The 21295-nt window shown below is 44.9% G+C and overlaps 1 protein-coding gene across 1 annotated transcript in view; it reads right to left on the bottom strand.

Moving 5' to 3' along the window:
• CTNNBIP1 (catenin beta interacting protein 1) overlaps positions 1-20900 on the bottom strand; it is a 53089-nt gene extending 32189 nt beyond the window's left edge. Inside the window, exon 1 of the mRNA XM_051988615.1 lies at positions 20670-20900. The gene's annotated coding sequence lies outside the window, so the exon portion shown is untranslated. The remainder of the gene's footprint in view (positions 1-20669) is intronic.
• Between the last annotated feature and the right edge of the window lie 395 nt (positions 20901-21295).

Here is a 21295-nt window from a genome sequence, read left to right as displayed (position 1 = left end):
TTCACTAAGATAGATCCCATTCCCCCTTCTTGCTGCTCACTCTGTTTTAATGAATTCTCAAGCTATAGAACCCTGAAATGAGACCTGCCCCCATAACTGATTCTTCACCAGCAGCATCAAACATACCACTTTCAGGACAGCCCCACAGATAATAACAACTAATTGCTCTTTTTATTCCCTTCGATGTCAAAGCTCTAAAATCCCGAGGAACCCTTAGGAATCTGACCCCTACCCTCCACCAAAGACCTGGAATCCTTTTTGAGATTAAAAGAATTAGTCTTCTTCCACTTCTGAAGTGCTTTAATTTCTGCCAACATAACCAATTCTTCTCTCCTGTTTCTGTGGTGCAAAACCAATTCAAAAGAAACATTTGTATTTATGGCCAAAGGAACAAATGGATCTTTCCATGTTTTTCAAAGCCCCTGGCATCTTTTTTTCTTGTCTCAATCCATCAAGCCAATGTCTCCTGTCTACCTTTACCCAAATTTAAAGAAAAGGAAACTGACATCAGCCAGGAAAGTCTTCCAAAACTGGAAGTGGGTGAAAGGAAAAAACTAAGGAATAATCCCAGAATATTTCTGCCTCTGATTCCTGGTAGGTAATGTCTGAGTATACACAAACTAACCTATTTAAACCATTCTAACAAGTGGCCCACTTTGATACTTGATTCACGTTTACACATCCTGAAGTCATCCAGGTCTCCACCTAGCCATCTTACCACCAACTTGCTCAAGGCCTAGATCTCCATCCTGGGATTTTCCAGAATCCAGGTCTCAGTCATTTAAGAAACTAATTCATTTGTTGTTGGGGTGCCTACTCCAGGGCCCAGCCCAGAAGAATGGAGAATGAGTGTATACAAAACAGGCCAGTTAGCCTAGTACATCTTTTGACTGATTATACTTCCTCTCTTGGTCTCCTTTTCCCTATAAGTGTTTTCTTCTCTATGAAAATATAAAGTCCTTAATCATTCCCAATGCTTAGCATAGCACTTGGCACATTGGAAACATTTAATGCTATTTTCTTTCATTTATTCCACATAAGTTCATTAAAATAATATTTACTGAAAATCTTTTCTTAACATTTAACATGTCACTTGACACTGTGAGGGGTATAAGTAAAAGGTATAATTCCTGGCAATCAAAGAAATTACCATCTGGATGGAGAGACAAAACACACATGTGAAAGATATGTATACTTTTGATATTATTTATGTGCTAAATTGAGTGTCGCAGGCATTCTGAAGAGGGAAGAATAAATGCAGATGGAAATTTTAGGAGTAAACCTTCTAGAGAAAGTGGGTGTAAACCTGACCCTTGAAAGAAAAGAAGAAAAGTAATAGTTGGTAAAGAAAGGTCAAGGAAAAGATAGTTAACAGGTGTCAAATGCTCTAAAAGGAGAAAATGAAGGCTCAGGGGAAATTCTGGTATGTGATAAAGATGATGGTGATAATCTGAAGAACTGGGGGGGGGGTAAGAAGTGAGGCTGCAAAGGGTTGGGGTAGAATTGATGGTCCTTACACATACATCTGATCTGAGTAATGGGTGCATGCTCTGCACCAACTATCCTAAGTCCTAATGTCTCCTGTGTGAGATGCCCAGAAGGTTACCAGGATCATTCAGGGCTCTCAGCAGTTACCCCTTCCCTCATGATAATGACATCTGATGTCAATCACTCAGATTCAATGGACCTTAGAAAGAGTAGTTAAGTTGGTACAAAAAAATCCCCCTAAAAGCCTGTGGCAGGCATTCTATCCATTACTTAACAGGCCAGGGGAAAGTAGGATCTGGCAAATTGGGTAACTCACAGCTCTTGAAAAATCTTCCTACTAGGGGCAACTAATTGGTGTAGTGGATAGAGCACCAGCCCTGAAATCAGGAGGACCTGGGTTCAAATCTAGCCTCAGACCCTTAACACTTCCTGACCAAGTCCCTCTATCTACAGAGAATTTTTGGCACCTGAGGGGAGGTGTCCAAGCTAAGTTAGCACTCAGTACTTTCACTGGCTGATCACTGGATCAAGTTTGTAGCAGACGTTTTATTTCTTGCTTTAAGTGAACTAGGAGTGGACAATCTAGGCTGACTTCACCTTTACAGCTGAAGAAGAGAGCCAAAGTGCTAGTAAAGGCATGGGAGAGCTGAGAGAAGGGCTCTTAAAGTGGCTTCCATCTTGAGCTCTGTAGGGACATGTGTATAAACATTTTTTTTTCCTTTTATATTCAATTCCAAATTCTCTCCTCTCTACTCCCTCCTGGTGACTACTGAGAAGGAAAGAATACCATTATACATATAAAGTTATGCAAAACATATTTCATATTAGCCATGTTGGGGGGAAAGCAATCAAAATAAAAGTGGAAAAAAAAAACCAACATGCTTCAATCTGAACTCGGTCCAAAAATTTTCTCTAGAGGTGGAAATTTTTATCATGGGTCCTTTGGAATTGCCAGGGATCACTGTACTATTGATCTGTGTGTATTTGAAGGAAAGGAAGAAGCTAGAAGATAAGGATCAGAAAGAGGATAACTAGAGAAATGAGATCCTCAAGAATTCAGGAAAGGAAGACCTCTAAGACTCAAATCATAGAGAAATCTGAATGTTAGTCTTGAAAGGACATAAGACTGAAAGTACCTCCTCCTTTGGGAATGGGATGAGGAAAAGCTCAAAGTAAACAGAGCTATACTGAGGTGAAGGGAAGGTAAATGAGGTGGTTCTCATCAATATAGAACTGGGGTATGGGGGTGGTAGAAAGGCACCAATGGAAGCTTGATGACAACAGAAAACATTTGAAGAAGCTCCTGTGAGCAATGGTGCAAGGAATTCGATGGCGTGATAAAACCAGATGGCATGAATTTATAGGGAACTAGGACTTCTAACTGTCTATCTTTCCCCAAGTATACACGGTATAACCTAGGAGCTATATAGACTCCTTAACTTCTGGGGAAATATCCAGGGGGGCACACATGGGAGTATTCATCAAATCATAGCTCATCAAAAAACCACCAAGATATCTTCGGGTGCCCTTTCTTGGTATTACGGCCCCACAGGTCTGTGCTTTCTATAGGAGGCACTCTATCAATCAATAAGCATGTGCCATGCTCTGCACTAAGTGTGCTGGAGATATGAAGAAAGCCAAAAGGCAGTCTCTTGCCTTCAAGGAGCTTATAGTCTAACAAATGACACAACCTGCAAACGACTATGTCCAAACATGTTACATATGAGATAAACTGGCAATAATCAACAGAGGGAGATACTGGCATTAGGAGGAACTGAAAAAAGGCTTTTTATAGACTGTGGGACTAGTTGGGACTTAAAGGAAGCCAGAGAAACTAAAAGGTGGAGAAGAGGAGGAAGAGAATTCCAAGCATGAGGGAATGTCCGGAGCCAGGAGATGAAGTGTCTAGCACCAAATATCATTAACCATTGGTGTGAAGCAAGAATGGGAAAAGGCCGTGACTATGGGAGAAGAACACACGCTTTGATCAAGGACCCTCTTGCTGAGGAATTCACTGCTCCCACAGTGAACTCTCATTTACTCACTATCAGGAGGTAATCCAAGAGGCTCAGCTTCTGTTGTCTTCTAATCCTTCCTGGAAGAACACTTCCCAAGGAGTAGGCCACCATACTTAGAGCCACCACCACTCACTAAAATAAACCTCTTGAGCAGGAAGGATCAAGGGAGAAATTGATCCCCTTCCCACACAGATTTTTTTTTTGTCTTATCCCAGAGGATATTCAGGCTGAGTGACCAGGTTGTATAATAGTAAATGAAGCCACTTCAATTCACACACTTCCCTCCTGTTAACAGCACTCATGTACATATAGACCTTTGCCATATGATCCCTGACCACAGAACTGATGTGATTTCATTACACTCTTAAAGAAACAAGAGCTAAAGAGCATCATGGAACAAGGTGTCAGGAGGAACAAGGAGAGGGGAAATAAACCCAAAGGGGAAAGGGACTTGGTCAGGGAAGAAGTTCTTTACCTGGCTACCAGGGTTAGAGTGCCAAAGAAATAAGAATTAGAAAGCTGAAGAAAAGTTCAGTGGAAGTGCTCAAAATCCTGCTAATTCTTCCCTATCAGTGCCAAAGAGACCAGGTCAAAAGGGAGCAGACAAATGCTGGGCCCAAAAGAGAGACAAATTTTGAAAATTAAACAGGCTTAATTGGACCAAATGACTTTACATTCTCTTTCCCTTCCCCCACATCCTATAAAGACCTCAGATCAAGAATTCAAAGAACAAAAAAAATGAAACAGAAAATGGAAATGTGGCCTCCTGCTGGGATCTTACCCACTAGGTGGACAGCACCTTAAGACCTCCAAGGTGGCTCTGATACTGTCACATCAATCATCACAAGGCCTGAGAAGACTGATGATTGGAGTTTAATTACTGAAAGCAAGATAACTGGCCATTCTGACTGATTTTCTGGTTTTGATGTTGTGACAGTATCAGAGCCACCTCCCTCCAACTCTCCATGATAATTTCATATTTTTTATACATATTAATTTTGGCACACAAAAGTTGGGAATGAACTGCACTCAGCACCATGCAATATTTTTAGTGGGTTATTAATATTTCTTACAAAATAGTAGCACATACAAGCAGCAGTAGCCCAATCTGAGGGAATGGACTTGGGAGTATAAAATGCACTCTGTACCATTGGGAGTTGGGCAATGGCATGAGGTGACTTTTTTTCCCCCCAACAGTTGCATGGAGTAAGATCATAAAAGAGAGGGTGGGGTGATTTAAAACAATTATTTAGGATCACAGAATATATCCTAGACCTGTGAGTTCAATGGTATAAGGAGTTCCTGGTGACAAGCTTTGTCAACCAATACAGAACAACACCTTCTTTGCAATTTAAACTCTTACCTGCATAGAGCATTGAAAAATTAAATGACCTATCCAGAGTCTTAAAGCCAGTATGTGCCAGAGGTGAGTTTTGATCCCAGGTCTTCCCATCTTGAGGGTAACTCTATCCACTAGGACTTATCGCCACTCGTGTATAAAACAGATACGATCATTTGACAATAAACATGGACATGGACTAACCAAAAGGTTGGGAAAGGATTACAAAAGGCTTGATGTGTACAGAAGGGGGCACCTGGAAGGCAGAACCTCTTACCCGCAAAGGGGGGACAAGAAGCCCTCTGATGCCTCACTCACAGGGCCATAGTTGAGAAACTCCAATATGCATAAAGCACTTTGCCATCTTAAAGCAACCTCTAACTGTCAGCTGCTATTCTATCCAGTGCCTCTGCTCATGGCAAAGCACATGGTGCCATGGGCAGGGCAGAGTCTAAATCAAAGGGACTGAGGAGGCAGCCCTGACAAAAGGAGCTACAACAGAACATATACATTCATTCCACACAGGATACTGAACAGGAAGAAAAGCAATGAACAGCTGTCATTTCCCCACGTCCATGGAGATTAAGCTGTCCAACACACTTCCTCAAGGCTCCCTGGAAGGAAGACCAATCAGGGTCAATTTCACTTAAGAGTCACGAAGGACAGATCCCCACTATAGGACCATCTTGCTTTAGGTCAGTTTAAAATGTCAGAGGTTTTAAGGGTCTGTGTGTGTATCTATGCATGAAGACATGCATGTATATGAATAAATCTACATGAGATCTCTGTGAAGGGCTGAAGATGAGTCATAGTCCTAATACTGTGGTCCTGTTCACATGCTATGAATCTCTGCCTCCAAAGCTTGGTTGCCATAACCTTGGCTGAAATTACAATGAAAACATTGTTTACAAAGAAATTAAAGCCATTTCTAGTCATATGAAAAATGCTCTAAATCACTATTGAGCAGAGAAATGCACATTAAGACAACTCTGAGGTTCCACTATAAACCTCTTAGACTGGCTAAATTGACAGGAAAAAATAATGATGAATGTTGGAGGGGATGTGGGAAAACTGAGACAACAATTGTTGGTGGAGTTGTGAACAGATCCAGCCATTCTGGAGAGCAGTTTGGAACTATGCCCAAAGGGCTATGAAACGGTGCATACTCTTTGATCCAGCAGTGTCTCTACTAGGTCTGTATCCCAAAGAGACCATCAAAAAGGGAGAAGAATTCACTTGTGCAAAAAAAAAAAAAAAATGCTTGTAGCAGCTCTTTTTATAATAGCCTAAAACTGGAAAATGAGTGGATGGTTGAATCCATCTTGGTTGGGGAATGGTTGAATAAGTTATGGTAGATGAATGTTATGGAATATTATTGTTCTATAAGAAATGATCAGCAGAATGATTTCAAAAAAGTCTGGAAAGATTTACATGAACTGATGCTAAATGAAGTGAGCAGAACCAAGATTACATTGAACACAAGATTATGCAACAAGATTAGGTGATGATCAACTGTGATGGACGTGGCTCTTTTCAACAATGAGCTGATTCAGGCCAATTCTAATAGACTTGGGTTGGAGAGAACCATCTGTACCCAGAGACAACTATGAGGAATGAATATTCACAACATAGTATTTCCACCTTTTTTGTTGTTAGCTTGCTTATTTTTTTCTCATTTTTCCTCTTTTGATTTGATTTTTCTTGTGCAGCATGCTAAATGTGGAACTATGTTTAGAAGAATTACACAAGTTTAACCTATATTGGTTTACTTGCTACCTATAGGAAGGGGGAAGAGAGGGAGGCAGAAAAATTTGAAACACAAGGTTTTGCAAGGGGGAATGTTGAAAACTATCTTTGCATGTATTTGGAAAAATAAAAAGCAATTATTATAAACAAAAAAACCCCTCTGTTCGGAATCCATTCACCTTCTGACAGCTCAAAAGAAAACCTGGCAAGCCAACTGGGCGTAATGCAGCATCCCCAAGTAGAAGCCAACTGCCAGGGGCCAGCCTGCACTGCAGTCCCAGAAACATCATCACACCAAAGAGAGCTATTAGTATTGTTCAATCCAAAAGTTATTCTGTGATTCCAACCCTGCTCACAAGGGGGTGACCCAGAAGAAAAAGAGAATAAAGCAGCTTTCTACTTCACTGATTTAAAAGGATTCCCCACCCCCAACTCTGGAATAGCTGGAGCCCTAAAATCTTGCCAAGCTAATGCATGAAACCTGAAGTCAGAAACCGGTGTCTGCAGAACCTGGCCTCAAATTTCCTTCTAATTCAATTTGACTTGTAACCTTCAATCAGCCCCTGAAGTTCCCAGGGGGACAGATGTTGCTGAATCCATAGCACTTGTCTATTTTTAGGTGACTAGTAAGGGCTAGATTGCTCATCTCCCCAGAATGTCATTGATTAATGGCACAACTTTCCATCCTAAATCCTGTTGTCTCCTATTCCTGGGGTGACAGTTATCCAACAATTCACACCTGGGATCTTATTGCCTGAAAAGGCTGTGCAAGTTTACAAAAACCCTGTCCTCTCCCCATGGGATGGGCAACTGGAAAACCCTCTTGTTCCAGGTTATAGCTTACATTTATCTAGTACTTACAGGTTCACAATCACTTTATGAAGTAGGCAGATTCTAACCCTCATCTTATAAATGAGGAGGGAAGGATTAGAAAGATGAAGTGCCATATCCAGGATCACATAGGTCCAGAATTTTAATCCAGGACTGATCTGGATCCTGCTTTGAAGCTCAAAGCTCCTCCAGCCATACCACTTGGCTTTTCTGCTCCAGAACCTGGGGCTCATCCACAGTGTGCTGATAGCCTTTGAGTGAGATTGTGCTTCTATTTCTGGTTACTCTGTCTGGAGGCCAAGTCCACCAAAGTCCCAAGACTCAAATAAAGCTGAAATCAACACTGGGTTGGAAAGTCAGGCCCAGAACCACATTCGGGAAGAGGCCCACCATGGACTTACATGACTTATGTTGCCTGTAGGGAATTAATTTGAGAGAGAGATTTTCTGCATTAGAAATTCCAACCATCCAGCCTGCAAATCAGCCTGTATTCCCCTTCCTTCCCCTTGCCCCAATCACAATATTAAACCAAATATAAAAACAAAAACAGGAAAGGAAAAAGAAGATTTGATGCTATTTATTTATGGGGAGGAGACCATTCAAACTTCCCACATGCTGAATCAATGTGTTTACTTAGGATTGGTGACAGTCACACAGGAGCAAGCCTTGTTTTCTGCTGGGGGAAGATGCATAAGTTGGAGCCAGCCACAGCATGGCCTGCTGCCTGGCCATCCAACACTGCTGAGGAGCATCCAATTACAGGCTGTTCTGCATTAGGGTCCCCTCCCCACTTTCTGCTTCTCTGTACTCCCCCCATTGCTTTTCCTCCAGTAAAGTTTCCTATAATTAGTCCAAATAAACAAGCTTCCTGCACTGAGTTCATTGCATTCTCCTAAGAATCACAGCAACTGGGAAATCCTCCAGCTTCCTGTTGGGAGGATTAGGTCATTAAATCAATTGGGTCGCCTGTAGGATGAATGCCCAGTAGTGAACTCCCTGGCCAAAGACTCCGCTCCATGCATGCAGCAGGCCAAAGACCATCTTTCTCCCCCAAAGCCACCCCTTTCATTAAATCTGAAGAACCGAAGTCAGACTCCTACCCTCAGGATCCTTGCCTTGTAATCCTTCAGCAGATCTCCTTATCAGCAATAATAATGGGGCACTTATACAGCACAAGTTAACACAAGCATAGTTCTGAACAGAATAAAAGGCTCCTCAATAGCATACAACCAAAAGACAAAGCTGAAGAGCTTTTCTTTAAACTAGGGTCCTTTAGGTTGTTGGCATGAGCAGGATTTATCAGCCAAAATACTGGGAGACAGAGGGTGTTTGTTCTTCATTCTCAAAGAGAGCCACGATATCAAGGAGGTGGTGCCATGGCTTATAAGCAAATTGGATTTAAGTGAGGGAGGACTGGGCAAAATCACCACCTTCAATTTCTCTTTTGGAATCATCTGAGTCCAGTGGCCAGATAGAGGCCAGGACAATCAGAGATGGCCCTGGATGCAGTGTCTATATCACACAGACTCATGGGCCAATGATTCTGTTAATGTGGATATGGCTACCAAGAGCACAGATGACAATTCATCCTGTCCAAGCCTTGACTCTGTCCTCCCATAAAAGCACCCAGGAAGCACTTCTTTAGGTTCTCTTGACCTTTTTTACTAATGGAGCTTACCAGCTGTCCACTGGCTGGCTGTCCCTTATTCTCATAATATGAGCAGAATATATTTTTTCCTAATCATTCTATCTCTGACAATCTCCTCCAGCTCCTCACTAGTAATGAGCTTCAGTTTATTTCCACTTGCTGTATCCCTTTCTCCACTGCCCTTTGAGTGATTCTCAACTTAAATCCTTTATTTTATTTTTTCAATTTATAACTTAAACCATCAACAAGCTCAAACATTTCAATACACAGAGAACAAAAAAGGTGTACAAGAACCTGTGAACTTCTCTTATGTGGTTTAAGGTAGCTGTTACTATCTTACTAACTTTAACTTAAAACAGTCACCCTATTTGTATCCTTTTCTCAACTTTGCTACTATGAATTCTGAAAATGTTTTATTGTTACTCTGTTCCCTTTTTTTTTTTTGGGGGGGGGGAACAATTTCCTTTCACATCTCAGTTATTACCCTTCCTCTCCCAAACTCCTCATACCAAATACTGTTCAGGAAATCTGCATTAGAGATTCTAGTATTGTGTCCCTTGTGTCCACACAAAATCATGGAAAGACATTGGTACGAGAGAGAGGCTTTTGTTTCAGATGGGCTGGGGTGAGGAAGGGAGAAAGAGAGAGATTAAAAAAAAAACAAAAAACAGTGCAATTGGATCCTGAGGGCAATCTAGTCCACTGTCCCAGCCAGTTTTATCCCGGGGCAGCTCATGGTCTGTCTGTAGTTATCTGTGCAAGACAAAGAAGTGTCAAATGCTGGGCCAAACCAAATTAAAATGTAATTAGGAAATAATGAACAAAATAAATAAAAATACAATAACACATGGATAATATTACATTTTAAAACTCAGTCAATAGGAGGCCAGCAGGGATCCTGATGAGTTTGACACTGGTCTAATAAACTGTATGACAAATTTGGATTTTTCATTGTGAGTGGTTATGTTGACATCTTCTGAATGATTATGGAATGGTTCTAATTAAAAATTTATGATCTTTATTTAGGAACTAATAATAACGGTAGCTAACATTTATGTACCACTTTAAGATTTAAAGAATACTTTATAAATATTATCTTATTTGATTCTCATAACAGCCCTGGGAGGTAGGTGGTATTATTATTATTCCCATTATATAGAAGATGAAACAGAGGTAGGCAGAGGTGAAGCGATTTGCTCAGTATCACACAGCTAATAAGTGTCTGAAGCTGGATTTGAAGGCAAGTCTTCCTTACTTGAGGCTCTGAATGCCAAACACTGTGCTGCCTGAGTTTCAGGACTTGGCTCAGCCCAGCATTATCCTACAAATAGGATAGCTATATCCACTCTTGATAATGAAAGGCAAACACTTTTGGTTAGCACAGGACTCACTGTGGTTTGACTGGACAAAGACAGAATCAGAGAGTCAAATAAAGGAATTTCTGTTGTTACAACATCCAAGGAACGCCATATGAGTTTGAACTTTGCAGGGTAGACTCTATCTTCTGATAGCTTTAAGGAGACCTTCTGCTCTATCAAGACAATGTTGTTTCAGTTCTTATAGCAACAAACTCTTCATGGGGAAATCTTGTATTCTCTAAACCTTTCAGTAAATTGAGTGACTGTCAAGATGGGGTTGGCTATAGAATATCATTTGTGCCAAACTACCTGTTCTTATTCCTATATAGGGAACATTCCTACTACTCAAGACCTCCTCTTGGCAGGGAAGGAACCCTAGCTTCTTAATGGCAAGACATCAGAGTCCAAACTCTGGAAGATTTTACTAAGCCAGAAAAAGAGAGTGTAAACCCCAGTCAGATCATGTCTGTTGTCCAATGATCCACCTGGCTCCATTTGAAGATGCTCATTATAGAAAGTATGGCTATCAAGTGATGATGGGCTGCCAATTTTTTTTTTTTTTTTTGGCCAAAGCAGCTCTTGAAGATCATCAAACAACCAACAAGCATTTATAAAGCTCCTTCTATGGGCCAGGTATTATTCTAAGTGCTGGGGAGATAAAGACAAAAGTCAAACAGTCCTTGCCCACAAGGAACTCACTTTCTATCAGGGGAGAAACAATATGTGTATATATAGAAGTGTAGACAAAAAAATACAAGGTAGTTAAATGGGAGGATGCCATTTATTAAGAAGGAGATAGAGTGCAATGGATGTACATGGATGGGAGGAGTGTTTCCACAAAGGAAGTTACTGATTTTTGGAATTGCTGAAGTATAAACATAGACACAAATATATATTACACACATACTGTACATTTACAGAAAGAAAAATACACATACTGTGTGTGTACATAGATGTGTATATGTATACATCTTTTGTAGTCTGTCATTAGTTGTTCGAATAACTGCTTCTATTGTAATTACAAACATAAGCCCTTCCTTGTTCTCTCTTAACACCCCAAAATAAAATAATCCAAGGAGGAAGGAAATCTCAGCTCAAGACAACCTCATGGTTAGGACTCAGTTTCCTTCCTCCCCAAGCACTTAAACAATTTGATACACAAAGTAATCCAAACAGAAGAAAGTCAGAAACCCTTCTAAGTTTATATAATTAACTCTGTAGTTGAAGCAGAACACCACAATCATATGATTCAAAGCTCCCCACAGATCACAAAATCTTTGCTATACTTCTACTATGTTTGAGCAGAAGGCAAAGAGCCTGACAGCCTAAGATTGTGAGTACAGGAGAATGAAAACAAACACACAGACATCATCAAAAAGAAAATAAAAGGGAGCGTGTCAGACTAGAGCTTAATTCACACGGAAGCCCCCTGATAGATTTGGCCAACTCAAATATTATTCTAGCCAGAAAGAACTTTAGATTCAAAGAAGGTAACCTGCTTTGGAATCCAGGCTAAGGAACAAGACTACAGGTGATACAAGCTATGGACAATTCAGATGCTAACACCCAAATCAGGCACACCCTGATTAACCGGTTAAGAAGCCAAATCCCCATTATCCATCAGTAATTATGCTGCCCATTCCCAAAATCATGAAACCATTAGTCACCAAATTAATTGGGAGCTGGAATCCTGGGCAGGAATTAGCTTGCAGAAACTCCCAGGTCAAATGACTCCAGGTTTTACAGGCTGAAAAAGATTGTCCAAAACCTGGCAGCTTTTTACAAGTCTGTACCAAGAGAGCCCACTTTGGGTTTGTCATTCTTATACGCAAAATCTCAACTGAAAAGAAAAACAGGAAGTTACTTGGTGAAAAGTTAATGTAATTACAATCACAAAGTCACAGAATCTTAGAGTTTAAAGGAACCATGCATGGTCACTTAGTCTAACCCTAACCAGAAGCACAAAAGAAAAAAGTTAATTTCTCCCTAAGGTAATGTAATATAATGTTCCTCCTACTGAGGATGAAAGCCACTCAAAAACTTCTCTCTAGAACCATACTGCAAAACAAATTTTATTTAGGTATTTTTTTGGTCGTGCAAAAAATTTCCAGCCCAAAAGCATAAAAACGCATACTTAAAGTAGTATTACTTAAAGCAATTCACCATTGAAAATGTTCATCATTCAAATGTCACTGGTGAACAAAATAGTTCTCAACTAATTCTGAACAGCAAACTTCAGCTCCACAGTAAATGTACTATTCCTGTTTTAAGCCCTTTGGAACAGAAGCCAAAGAGCAAAAGGGAAACTTAAATAAAGCAATAAATCAGGAAGATTGTATAGGATTGGGAAGAAATAATAGGCCCGGTTGGTGGCTCTTTTTTCTGGCTAAAGCATCAGAGTTCAGGTAGAGAAAGTAATTATACCTACCATCTGCTTCAAGCTGGACTCCACTTCAGTGGACCCTGGAATGAAACTGTCACACAAGAAAGTGTTCAGGGACACAAATCCACCAAGGGATCATGAGACCACATGATCATAGATTTAGTGCCAGACCTTAGAGAGAGGAAACTGAGGCTCAGAGAGGTGAAGTGCATTGTCAAAAGTCACACAGGTAAGGAGGGAGGGAGGGAAAGAAGGAAGGAAGTAGGAAAGAAGAGAAAAAAGGGAGGGAGGGAGGGAAGGAAAGAGGAAGAAAGGGAGGAAAGGAGGGAGAGAAGAATGGAGAGGAGAGAGAAAAGGGGAAGGAAGGAAGCAAATGGCAGAGATGGGTTCTGAACTCAGGTCTTCCAACACCAAATCCAAAGTTCTCAGGATACCAGCTTAACTCCATTAGAATAGGAATTACTTGAAGAGGTGACTCTGTTTGTGTCTTTCTTTGTATCTCTAGCACTTAGCACGATGCCTGGCACACAGATGTAGAGGGCCACAGATAGTGGGGGAGCTTTGGGTAGGGTATAAGACCCTTCAGCCCAGAGAGAACCTGCTGACAATGTCTGGTTTGGCTCCCCACCTCCCTTTGCTGTTCTCACTCTTCCTGAGAAGTCAATTAACTAACTTCTATTTCTCTTAATCCATCAAAGAAGAAAATGTCAAATCACTCCAGCATTTTTGCCAATAGAACCCTATAGATAATATGTTCCATGAATCAAGAAGATTTAGAAACTATTAGTCAGCAACAGAGTGTGTATTAGGAATCTAATTATAAGTTCTATTCAAATGGTCCTCCTTTGGAAGTAAATTGTTCTCTACTCCTCAAGTATCTACTGTTTTCTGATAATATGCAAGTGATCAGTATGGCCCTAAAGTAGAAGAGATTCTGATCTAGTCATCAGAAATCACTAAGCCTGATTTTAATAATGGTTATTAACTTGGATTGTCAAAAACTCAATGTACTTTGACCTCCCAGAAATCTTAATTGAATCAGGTCTTGGAAATCGTCTTCCTTGCTCAGGAACATACTGATTTTAAACTAGGTCACACTTTCTCTTGCTCCAAATGCTCATATAGACAAAAAGTAATCAGCTCTCCTTTGCACTCCTCAGGACTCTGTTCTGTGATTTCCCTGCAATCATATTCTGAAGTTCTTTCTGGGCTCCTGCTTGAAGATGGAAGCTTAATTTCATGAGGAGCCCTTCATGAAACAATCCACTGGATGGGGTGTGGGGTGGACGCACCCACAGACCATGCCATCCTGATCTGTGTGTACCTCTTGGGCAGAATGTGGGTGGAAGGCTCATCCAGTCCTTTGCCTTGTACACCTGAACCCTGGCTGGAAGGCGAGAGGAAGAACATTGTGTGCTCTCTCACTGAACTGCCCTGCCTCCTTCCAGAGACTTGGAGATCTGGTGCTAGGTAAGCCTAGGAAAAAATTTCCTTCTGATCCCATTTTGCCTTTCCACTCACAGCCTTCTCCTCCACTGTGTGATGCCATGCACACATCTGATCACACCTGAGGGCATAGGAACAGCTTCCCAAATTGTCAATTACACAGGAAACTAATAAATCCCACCAGAGAACACAAGGATCCTCAGCCCTCCCCCTATCTGCTTCCATGTGACTTCTGCCCTCAATTGGCAAACAGAGAATTGACCCACCAGGACTTGGCAGTGTTAAAGATAATTCTGGAGGAAAAAGGTCTATTACATAATAAACGTACAAGACAAGATCAACAGCCCTTAAGATCTTGGGGGGGAAAGACCAAATGAGAAAATATTTAAAAAGAGGGAGAGACTGTATGTAATCCTTTGTACAAATTTAAATTCCAGATTCCTAAACAAAAACTTTAGGAAAAGGGGGCCCTATTCCACCAACAATTTCCCAACATCTATTTAATACTCAACAGAAGGGCACTACTTAGCTAAAACAAGTGAGCTCTCTTTTAAGTGACTAATGGCTGCCCGAGGTGCTGATTGTTTCTAATGTTCTTTAAACAAAGCATATCATATAACTGAATTCAGCTATAGCACAGTGGAAAAAGCACAGGCCTTGGAATCTGGAAGATTTGACACTTACCATCTGTGTGACCCTGGTCATTTAACCCCAAAATACACACACACACACACACACACACACACACACACACACACACACGTATTCATGTGTTCACAACACTCAGGTAGGCTGACAGAAATACCAGTTGGGATGAATTCGGTCTTGGCCATGCTAGCTCATTGTTATCACCAACACTAAACATCTGGGGTTGAATAAAATAAAGATCTGGGAGTTAGGCCATAAAAATTCAAATCCTGGTCCTGTCCCACCTTGACCTTGGGCAAATCAGTGGGGTTCTGTAAGCCTCAATTTTCCCTTCTGTAAATAAGGAGGTTGCGCTAGATGGCCTCTTGCCCTAACTGAATGATCACAGGATCCTGGCCAAACACTGGCTACTCAGTTTTTCCTTCACAACCTGTTCCATTTTACAGATGAAGAAATGTGGACATGAAGATCTGAGAGAGGCTGGCCTGACTGGACTGTGAGTGCTTCCACCAGGAGCTCATCTCTTCTGTGCCCTAGTATCTGGGTAGGTAGCTCCCTCAATCACTGCAGGTTACTGCCGGAATGCACATTAAGAAACCATCTGGTCCAGCCCTCTCACTTTACAGATGAGGAAACCAACATCAAAGAGACAAAGCAATTCGTCAAGGAAGAGAGTTAGTGACAGAACTAGGTGTCCTGACTCCCAGGCCACTATTTAACAAGGCCACAAGGTTTGATGCTGCTGCTGAGGCCAGGGGGACATAGGCCAGGGTTAGAACCCAGATGCTCGAGGCCCTGGGAACAGCTCCTGGCTCTCTCAACCAGCCTCCTAGTGAGTCCTGCTAGGCTGCAAAACTGTGGCAAGCTGTACCCAGGGATGGTCCTTCTGGGAGCATAAGGAAAAACAGGTGCACAAGGAAGGAATAAAGCCAGGCCAGAGGAAAACTTGTGTGAATTCACTCAGGGCAAGGAAAGAGAATAATAAAGATGATGAATCATGGGGTGGACTCCCACAGAGTATGGGCTTATTTCATTGCCACTAGAAGAGAAGCTTCTAAAGGAGGGCCAGTGGTGCAAAGATCACAAAAAGGCAAGGACTGCACCTAGGACTTGCTCCTAGAAACTCTTTAGAAGGTGAAAACAAATTAGGGCCAGCCACTCCTTCCAGCTCCACCCAGGGCCAGACTCCTAAGGACTCTTGGGGATCGTGCTTCTCCCTCAGTGATGATTACCCCATCGGAGCACAGTAAAGTATTAATGACAATATCTCACACCACTTGCTCCTCACCCTCCCCTTTCACAAGCAGAACTCAAAAGCAATGGGAGCTGGCACACCACAATGCCCCTGGGAGTTAGGAAAGTAAAAAGCATCACTGTCTTCACATCCAGATGGGGCAAGGTGAGGCCGAGAAGGGCGATGGACCAATGAAAAGAGAAGCCCACTGAGGCAGGGGAAGTAATCCACCATCCCAGTTACACCATCCAGCTCTGTCAAGCCCTCATCTCACTTCAGCCTAATGCTTTCCACCGGCACAGTTGGCTTCTGGCATTTCAGATCCTGTCAACAAAACATCTGGGATGCAGAAAGTGATTTTCACCCTAAGTCTCTGGAATCAAAGGAACTGGGTTCAAATCTTCATTCCTCATCTCACACAACCTCGAAGACCTTTCCAGAATCCTCTAGAAAAGTCACTCACTGGCCTCACCTCTCCAACTTCCCAGCTCTCCAAAGGTTAAAGAGCAATTAATTGCTTGGAGGTCACTCATGAGCAATTCAAAGCCTAAAAAGCTGGTCCCATTTAAGGGGTGCTCTGTCAGATGCCTAGGGAGTGGAGCTTCAGGACCTGAAATGGCACCTAGTCAGTGCTGGCCTAATTCTCCAAATCTATTCCCCTTTGACCAAGGAAGGGAAATGTTTCTTCATGGCAGCTTTGCTCCTGCCGAGGGGATCAAACCCAAAACCCTCAGGATGACAGAATCACCTGACTCTCTTTAGAAGACTCTAGACAATGACAGAGTTCCTCTTCCTCTCCCACTTGCACCCTCCCCTCCAAAGTGTACAAATCAAGATCAGCAGCAAAATTGTGAGAGTAATAGTGTCAGAGAAGTGCATAGAAGGGAAGTCTCTGTATCATCATTCAGGGACAAGCAAAGAGCTGGGCCTCAGTGTTTCCCGTCACTTCAGGGACCTGCCAAGAAGCTAAAAGCTTAGTAGTTTTGAGAAGAGCAAACCACAGCGATTCCTGTAGACCCCAATTGCATCTTTTCATTGATCCATCTCCAGCTAAGAGCCCCCGTGGATATGGGCCCCAGGACCTGAGAGAGAGATGGACTGACAGTCAAAAGGGATAAAAAAAAAAACCTTGGTCACCTAGTGGTCTTGAATGGCTTTCTTGGGACAAAGGTGGCCCATTCTACCTACTCTTTTAAGACCTCCTAACTGTGTCTTCTTCATCTCCTGGTGAAAAAGGTGGTGAGGAGGTAGTTTTATTTTTATATTCTTCCAGCTTCATCCCAGGTAATAGTTCATTCCCACTCAAAGACCTCCACCCACAATCTCATGACCTGACCTCGAGAGCCCTGTCCACTCTACTTGTGCCCCTACCAGAGGAGCCCTCCCAGAGAAGCACTTGCCTTTTATCATCTCTAAGGGAAGAGTATCAGGCAAGGACACCCCACAAGATACAAGCTTTGATCTCACTAGAAATGTGAGGAATTGGTGCCAAATGGGAGTCTCATAGACCTGACTGGTTGTGTGATCCTGAGCACATCCGACCCCAAGCCATTTCAGCTCGAAATCATCCATCCCATGACTCTCTGGTCACAAATCCTACCCAAAATACTTAAAACTTCTCTTGTCTCAGAGACAGAACTGAGGTTACAATGGCTAGTCCCTCAAAGCCTCCTCCGTTCCTCTGTACTGCCCTTCTTCCCACTCTAATATAGCCTGGTAACCCTTCTTCCCAAAGAAGAATCATGACCACAGTCCCAGGACACTTGGGCATGAATTCTGGCCCTGTGTGAACAGCCATATGAGGCTGGGCATGACTGAGCTGAGCTCTGAGGTCTCTTCCCATTCTAGAGCCTCTGAGCTAGACACACAAAGAACAATCTGTACCATTCATGATCCAGGAACCTCAGAGCTAGAAAAGACTCTGGAGGTCATTCACTCCAATCCATACCTAAGCAGGAATCCCATCTGCAACATCCCTGAAAAAGGGGTCATTCATCTTCTGCTGGGAGATTTCCAGTGAGGGGGTGCCCTGCTACTTGAGGCAATAGTTCCACTCAGGGATATCTCGAATTGCTGACATCATGGTGAAACCTGCCCCTCTGACTTGTCAGGGACCCCACCCCACTCACCGCTGCCACTGAGCTCAAGCTTTGGCACTTCAAATTCAGGGTGACAGGCAGAGCTGAAAAGGGGAGAGGTCAACAGTCCAAATGGGGCCCAGCAAGACTAGAGTAATTTGTGCAAGGTCACAGGGGCAGTATCTGAAGGCAGGCCCTCTGACTCCAGAGCCAGGATTCTTTCCTGAGCCCTCTGTCCTGGGTCCGACATGGCTGACTTCACTGACTATTTTACAGTCCAGGAGGTCATATGAATGAAGCTTTAAATGCCAGCACTGAAGCCCAGGGGCTGTTAAAGAAAAAGACAACAGAGCTGGGCCTGAGAGGCGGGCGGGTCCCAGGCCCCTGACTAGGAGCGCTCCTTGTACTTCTCTAGTGGCAGACTCCAGGCACACGCCCCATCCATGCCTCAGGAAGGATACCAGCTCAAGTAATAAACTCTCACGAGGCCCTGGGAACTTCAGATGGGAGGTGCTGCCTCCCAGCTCAGGGCTAATCAAGCTTCTCCTTTGCTGCCAAGCAGGGGAGTCCCCGGACTGCCTGCCTGACAGCCAAGTTGGCAGTTCTGCAGCAGGCACTGCTCAGACAAGTTGGGTCTAACTAGAGAGGGAGAACCCGAGGAAAGGAAGCAGGCCCAGCTCCCAGGCCTCCAAGGCCTCTGGGCTCGCCTAGCTCCAAAAAGAGAGTAAGAAACCAAGGGAAAACTAGCTGTCATCTCTCAGCAGGCAGGTGAGAAACTTGCCTTAAATGGACTCCCTAGGACACCCAAGTTGCAATGACAGAAGAGATCCAGGAAAGACTTTTCAAAAACCAACAGGACTCTCTGTCCAACTAGGAAGACAGGGGCCTGAGAAGGCAGTGAGCCAAGGTTATTTTGGGGAGTTACAAAGAGTTAGGGAAGGGGAGAAAGGATAGCAGAGGGACCAAGTGCAAGTGAGCAGAGAAGGGTTCAAGAGAGCAGCGAGCCTAGACACTGGGTTGTGGGGGATGAGGTCAGGGAGCATGGTGGGAGAGAAGAGTGCGGGCGGAAACGGCCACTCTGAGAATCTGGGTGACCTCTCTGGACCGCCGAGGTGGCCACTGCCAGAATGGTCATTGTGGGGGTAACCACTGGAGGGGGCCATGCTGGGGCTCAGGGGCAGAGAACTCTATAGGCATGAGAGGGAGGGGGAATTATGAGAACAAGGGGGTCCTGGCCAGGTCCGGGGTCAGAAGTGTGGAGAGAATTAAGCAGGGAGAGGAGTCGGGGAGGCAAGGGATAGGTCAGAGGAAGACTCAGTGGCAGTCACCCAGAGGAAAGGGAGCAGAGCTGGGGCACAAATCCAGGTGTGTGTTCGGACTAGTGACGGAGGAGCACTCAGGGAGCTGGTGTGTCCAGGACAGACCCAAGAGGAGTCTAGGTTGTAAGGGGAGGGAAGGGCTCCTGATAGGGGATGGGGTTGGAAGAAGGGAAATGGAGGGGACAGGTCTCTCTGGAAACCTATGGGTAGTATGAGGGTGCTGAGGACCTTGGGAGAAGGGAGGTCGATGAGGGGGCAGGACTAGTCTGTTCTTCTAAGTAGGAGAGCTGGAGGAACAGATTCAGGTGATTTAGGGCAGACATGAGAATGATTGTAGACACAGGGATCACAAGGGAAGAAAGGGAGGCAGGGGGAACACACAAGTGTGCCCAAGCTAGGCCAGGGTGGGGGAGGAGCAGGGAGAAAGGCAGAGGGGCTAAGGGGAAAGTGACCAGGGCCCCTGAGCAAGGGCAGATGAGGGGGGCACTAGTTGCTAGCTGATGGTTTATGGGGCAGTCGGTGAAAAAGTGAGTCTCTCTGTCAGCAGGTCGGAGGACGGGGGAGCACTAGAAACTCAGGCGGGGAGAAGAGGACCTGCCTGCCCCAGCATGGTCAGAATGGGGGTGTTCATGGGGTTAGGGGACTTAGGGTGTGGGAGGAGGGAACTTGTTTGCCCCAGACATTCAAAATCGGGGTGTAAAAGGGGGAGGAGACAAAAGGAATGGGGGGGGCTGGTCATATTGGGGGTTAAGTACACGGGGTGGGAGAAGGGGACAGAAGCTGGAGGAGTGAGGGGCCTGGTCAGACTGGAGGAGTGCACACGGGGCTGGGGGAAGGGACAGAGGGTGGAGAAGGAGGGGGGGCTGGTCAGATTGGGAGAGTGCACACGGGGCCAAGGGAGGTGAGATTGGGGATGTGCACACGGAGTGGGGGAAGGAAGCCCGGTCGGTGTAGGGGAATGCTCGCGAGGCCGGGGAGAGTGGGGCAAAGCGCCCGCCAGTTCCATCGGGTCTCGTCGGGCTCCGGCCAGGGGCTGTGTGCTGGGGGTCGCTGCCTCACCGCCCCTCCCTGGGAGACAAAGAGCCGGCGGCTCCCCGCCAGGCCCGGCCGCCCGCCCCGCGCGTGCCTCTTACCTGGGCCAGCCCCGGGAGCCGGAGCGCGGGGCTGCGGGCCCAGCCTGCTCCGGGGCGCGCTCGCGGGTCGGCTTCGCTCGGCGTCGGCAGCAGGAGCAGCAGGAGCAACAGCAGCCGGGCCGCCTCCGCCTCAGCGCAGCCTCCGCCTCCCGCTCCGTGAGTCACCGCGGCGGGGAGGGAGCGAGGGAGGCGCCAGGCCGCCGGGGGAGGGACCGGACCTAGGGCGGCCTCGGCCCCGCACAGGCCGCGGCGCGGGTGGCGGCGGCGGCGGCGGCGGCGGCGGCGGCGGCGGCAACGCCCGCCTGTGGAGAGGGAGGGCGCGCCGGACGAAGGGAGGGACAAGGAGGCTTCAGGGGAGGGGATTGGATGGCCTCAGGGGGTGGGGCCAAGAAGGAGCCGGAGCTTGCACCGGAGGGGGCGGGACCTAAATGGGAAAGAGGCGGGGCCTCCGAGAGAGTGCAGGGAGAAAGGGAGACGTCTGAGGCTGAGAGGGCGGGGCTTGGACGGAGAAAGGGGTGGGACCTAGGAGGGAGCAGGAGCTTTCTCCCAAAGGAGGCGTGATCTGGCGCTCGGGGGCAAGGTCTGAATAGGGAAAAGGGCGGGGTAGAGCGGACCCCTAGGTGAAG

Source organism: Antechinus flavipes, chromosome 3 (assembly GCF_016432865.1).
Source record: "Antechinus flavipes isolate AdamAnt ecotype Samford, QLD, Australia chromosome 3, AdamAnt_v2, whole genome shotgun sequence".
Lineage (NCBI taxonomy): Eukaryota > Metazoa > Chordata > Mammalia > Dasyuromorphia > Dasyuridae > Antechinus > Antechinus flavipes.
Note: the sequence above shows the minus strand (reverse complement) of the source record. Positions and strands in the feature narration are given on the sequence as shown.